Source organism: Hordeum vulgare, chromosome 3H (genome assembly GCF_904849725.1).
Source record: "Hordeum vulgare subsp. vulgare chromosome 3H, MorexV3_pseudomolecules_assembly, whole genome shotgun sequence".
Lineage (NCBI taxonomy): Eukaryota > Viridiplantae > Streptophyta > Magnoliopsida > Poales > Poaceae > Hordeum > Hordeum vulgare.
Genome location: NC_058520.1, coordinates 185,117,252 through 185,123,060, shown reverse-complemented (window position 1 = coordinate 185,123,060; position 5,809 = coordinate 185,117,252).

Here is a 5,809-nt window from a genome sequence, read left to right as displayed (position 1 = left end):
CGCACTCGGGGACTTAGCTGCGACCTAGAGTCGCCTAAAAAGCCTCTCTCCGAGTGTGCGCTAACAACCGCACTCGGAGACTTAGCTGCGACCCAGAGTCGCCTAAGTAAAAAACTCTCTTCGATTGTGCACTAACAGCCGCACTCGGAGACTTAGCTGCGACCAAGAGTCGCCTAAGTAAAAAACTCGCTCCGAGTGTGCACTAAAAGTCGCACTCGGGGACTTAGCTGCAACCCAGAATCGCCTAAGTAAAAAACTCGCTCCGGGTGTGCACTAAAAGTCGCACTCGGGGACTTAGCTGTGACCCACAATCGCCTAAGTACAAACTCGCTCCGAGTGCGCACCAAAAGCCGCACTCGGGGACTTAGCTGCGATCCAGAATCGCCTAAGTACAAACTCACTCCGAGTGCAGCCGCACTCGGGGACTTAGCTGTGATTCAGAATCGCCTAAGTACAAAACTCGCTCCGAGTGCGCACTAAAAGCCGCACTCGGAGACTTAGCTGCGATCCAGAATCGCCTAAGTAAAAAAGCTTCCTTCGAGTGTATCCTCGAGATCCACTCGGAGGCTTAGCAGACCCTCATTGAGGCTCATGTGGATGTGAAGACAACTGACAACTACATGAGTATCAACTCACTCTGAGTGCGCACGAGATGCCGCACTCGGGGACTTAGCTGCGATCCAGAATCGCCTAAGTAAACAGCTTCCTTCGAGTGTATCCTCGAGATCCACTCGGAGGCTTAGCAGACCCTCATTGAGGCTCATGTGAATGTGAAGACAACTGACAATTACATGCTCCGCATGTTTGCCATTGGCTTCACCAAGAAACGCCAAACAAAAACCACGAGCCAAAATCGTGTCAAAAAAAACTTGGCGAAAGAAGAGCAAAATATGCGATTTGAATTCAAAGTTGGATCTACGATAGTCGGCTCGGTGTGGATCAACCACGAATGTGACGGCCAACAGCAGTGGCCCAAGTTTGATACAGATACCACTCGGCATACCGAGGTAAAGTTTTTCAAGCATCATCGGGACTGGCACCGGGACTGGCAGGCTCCACAAAGGTCTCACGGTCGATCCCATCCGCGATACGACTGGCTGTCTCCAGGAAGGTCTCCATGAAATCTTCGAATCAAAGCTTCTTGGTGTTGGCGACCTGCAACGCCTTCAGCTTTTCTTCGCGAGCTTCCTTGCAGTGCACTCGGACCAACGATAGCGCCACGTCCGCACCACAACGAGCGGCAGACTTCTTCCATGCCCGCACTCTGTTCGGGACGTCCTCCAGCCGAGTCATCAACCCTTCTATTTCCTGCCGGGAATCGTCTTCGGGCCACAGCTCCTTGTCGATCCGGCCGATGACTTCTCTCAGACGGCCGATGAAAGGTCCCACTCTGCCAAGGCGAATATGTGCTCGGAGCATGTCCCGATTGGCTTCGTCGCCAAGTGGAACATTCGGAACAACCGACCGTTCAATGTCGGCTGCTTCAACCTCAGCGTCCAGACAAAAATCTGCAAAAAAAGACGAGCAGAAAGTAAGCGCAGAATGAATTACAAAGTCAAGAAGCACTCGGCTAAAAGCTTACCACCGAGCAGTGCAATCATCTTCCTTGCCCAGTCGTTGACATACTTCTCCTGCGAAATGCATCGACGGTTCATCACCTTCATCTGACCCATCAGTTCAGTTCTTTGCTTGCCCATTTTCTCAATTTTGGCCACCAATGCCTTGTTGGTCTCCCGGGACTCCTCCAAAGACTTCTCTCGGTCAGCAAGAGCCCCCTTCACACCAGCCAAGTCATTCACAGCCGCCTCCAATTCCGCAGCAAGCTGAACCTTTTCAGCCTTCAGAGCATTGTACGCGGATCCCATTTTGCAAGTCTTCTGCCAAATGAGCGCAAAGGGAAGCTCAGACACATTCAACAAGGAAAACAAACAAAGCTCAAAGTTCTTCAGACCCCTGCCGATGGAAGCACTCGACAGCGGTCTCGGGGACTACACCCAGTGGGTTCACTAAGAGTGACCCCACTGGCATGAAGCTCGAACAGGCCGACCCTATTGAGCTACATGACAAACAGACAAATCTACGAGAATGCTATTACCCGACCTGAGTAACACTACTCTCGGGGACTACATCCAGTGGATGCACTCCGAGTGCCCCCACTGGTAATATTCGGGCAGACCAGCTCTAATCTGCTCAGATAACGGGAAATACATATAAAGACAACTGCCGATGCAAGCACTCGACAGAAGTCTCGGGGACTACACCCACTGGGTTCACTCTGAGTGAACCCACTGCAAAATAATCCTACTGTATCCGAGTATATCACTTAAACCCCAAGTGGGTTACAAGAGGAAAGTAAACACTTACTAGCGCACTTACTCGGATATCGTCTCGGAGCTCCAAGATTCTCTTGTACAAAGACGCGATGGAGTCGTACGCTCCCTTGGCATCACCCACCATCAACTCCATCTGCACCATGGCCTCCTTGGCGGCTTCCACTTGGTCTTCCGGGAGGTGTCGGGCGTCGTACTGGACGGTCGATGGACCTGGCACGACAGAAAACTCCTTGGGCATCCCAAGTCCCGCTCGAGTCAGTTCCGCTGCGAGGAGCACCGCCTCAGTCGACGACATCGGCTCGGTCGGCGGCGCGTCCATGGTGGGAGCAGCAGCAGATGGAACAGCCTCAAGGACAGGCGCCAAAGTTGGCCCTGATCCCCTTTGGTCGTCCTCCTCCAGATGAATCACCTCCGAAGGAAGCCCGACTGAACAACATGAGGTTGCAGAAAAAGGGCAAGATTAAAGATAGCACTCGCGAAACAATAATGCAAACTCTCGGAGTCGTCACAACGTACCTTGCTGGGATGTGGCAGCGTTATCCATATCCATGGGATCATCGTCCTAGCATGGAAGAGAGGTGGCAGAGGTAGCAGCTCTGTCGAGTAAAATCCACTCGACCGATAAGCATGAGTTCAATCAAATACTGAAAGAAGATGGGAGAACAAGACACTTACGCTGAGGCAACTGGAACAGCGATCCTCATCCGAGGCAAAGCTTTCCGAGGCTTGGACCCACTCGGTTTGGCTACCTTGGACGGTTGGTCCATGGGCTTGGCAGCAGCGTCCCTGGTCCTCTTCACGCTCCAAGCACTCGGAGCCACGGGAGGAGCTGGCGGAGCACTCGGAGCCACGGGAGAAGCAGGCGGAGCACTCGGAGCTGCTGGAGGATCCGGCGGAGTTGCGGGTTCGTGAAGGCCCTTAGTTCGAGGCTCTGATGGTGGAGGTGGCGAGCTCTGGTCCCCAACCTCCCCCTCCTCCTCTTTAGTCTCCTCCTCCATCTCCCCACTGTCGGAGACGTACTCGGCGCTATCCACGCTACCCTCCTGGCTGCCCTCCTCTTCCTCAGCGGGATTCCCGTTCGAAACGGGAGAATGCCTGTTGGTCCACTCCTGCACAAAACACAGTCGGCAACGTCGAACGTCAGGCGGTGATACAAGAAAAGCGATAGATCTAAGAAGATTGAAGGCACTCGACAAGATGCACTCACCTCATTCGGAGGAGGATTGTCGGCACGGAAGGGCCTCACTCGCCGGGCTCCTTGGGGGTTGTCGCATGCGCCTGTAATACCGCGGACCCACGCTGTCACAGTCTCCCCGGTCACGCACTCTGGATGAGTCCGAGTGGAATCCTCGGGCCCCACGTAGTGCCACATGGCGTGGTGTCGGGCTTGCAGCGGCTGGATGCGCCGACCCAGAAAAGTCTCCAGCAAATCTGTGCCGGTGACTCCCTTGTGGACGACAGCTATCAGCGCGTCGACCAGTGGTTGGATCTGGATCTTTTCCAACTTTGAGAGCGCAAGCTGCCTGGGAGGGGCCGGACGGTCTAGGAAAAAGGGTGGCAACCCAGTCGCGGCATTCGGACAAGCTATGTCCTGGCAGTAGAACCAGATCGACTGCCAGTTCCTAACTGACTCGGACAGCTGGAGAGGGGGGGGGGGGTAGCTACTCTTTGTTTTCTTTTGGAAGCCTAAGCCCCCCCAGAGCTGGAGGAGATGGGTTTTATCGTCCGACTGGCTAAGCTTTTGGACAGTCTGAGACCTAGCGGAGAAGATGTACTTAAAGAGCCCCCAATGGGGGGACATCCAATAAAGCACTCGCACAGAGTGATGAATGCGACGAGATGGGCTATCGTGTTGGGAGGAAAAAGATGGAGCTGCACCCCGAAGTGATTCATAATACCTCTAAAGAAGGGGTGGGGAGGCAAGGAGAAGCCCCTGTACACGTGGCTGAGCAGCAAGACGCGCTCTCCCTCCTGCGGCGCCGGCTCCGTCTCGCCCTCCGCCGGCAGCCTCCACGACTTGTTGGCAATCATGCCTTGCTGCACCAGCTCCAGCAGGTCGTCCGCCGTCACCGTGGAGGGGAGGAAATCCCCCTGGATCCAACTGCCGGTAGTGCTCGCTGTCGCCGCTGAGCAGGGGCCGCCGCCTTCTTCTTCTTCTTCTGCGACTCGTCTGCCCCTTCGTCATGGTGGAGGCAGCAGATCCGCAGAGGAGGAGAGGAAGGAGGAGGCTTGGAACGTGCAGGGAGCTACGGGAGAAGCGAGGCGAGTGCGAGTAACAAGGGCAGCGCAACAAGAAACCCCCGCCGGAGAGGCTTAAATAAGGTTCCGACTGGGTCACTAACAGGTGGCCCCGAAATCTTATCCCCGACCGGCTGCTGCGATATTAGTGGAGAAGATAAATGCGCGGTAATCGAGGCGGCAGAAACTACTCGATGACGATGTCGACATCCCCGCTGAGCGCGCGACAACCGAAATTTGAAGATCCCAGAAAATCCGCCGCTGTCAGTTTGACCGGTCACATCGAAAGATTCCTTGAAAGCACTCGGTCCCTGACGGTTCGTTTCACTGGTATATTCACTCGGATCACTGGTCCAAAGGATAAAATGGATCGAGGCAAACAACGCCAAAGTCATATCCATACCAGTCGGATCCGTACTCGAGGCACCACTTCGTCATTCCAACCCCGATCCATTCGGGGACCAATGATGGGGTTATAGTCCCAGGGTAGGGTCATAGGCCTGCCCTATAGGTCCTACCCAAGGACTACCCTTCATAGAGGACAAGGCCCTTAGACAGTTCCAAGTGAACTAGGGACCCACCATCATCCAGTCGGTGACGAGCATTCGGAGCATATTTATCGTACCGACTGAATTCCACTCTATACATCGTAACCTCCCAGGAGGGCAACGGTCATACGTTTTCATACACCATTATTAGCATTTAAGGCATACATTACCTGTAACGTAGGCATTTATTCGCCACTATTCCACCCCTGTCCACCGAGCCGTTGTGGAGGGCAGTGCACTCTATATAAGCCGCTCTTCCCCACTGGTGCTCGGGTTGGCATTTACTGTAATCCTATATTCCACTCGACACTAAGCTCCCAAGAGCACTGAGACGTAGGGCTTTTACCTCCACCGTAGAGGGGCCTGAACTCATACAACCTCGCCGTAGCTAAGGCTCTGCCCATCCTTTCGTACCCTACACATCTACTGTCAGACTTATACCCACGACAAGGACCAAGGCACCCCAAGATGATTCAAGGATGTCGTAAAAGCCTAAGCTTTGGGATGCCCCGGGAAGGCATACCCTCTTTCGTCTTCAGTCCATCGGTAATGTTACTTGGGGCTATATTTTTATTCACCACATGTTATGTATTTTGCTTGGAGCGTCTTATATCGTAGGGAGTCTTTTATTTTTGTTGTGTCACAATCATCCTTGCTTCACACCTAGAGAGAGAGACATGCGCTCACCAT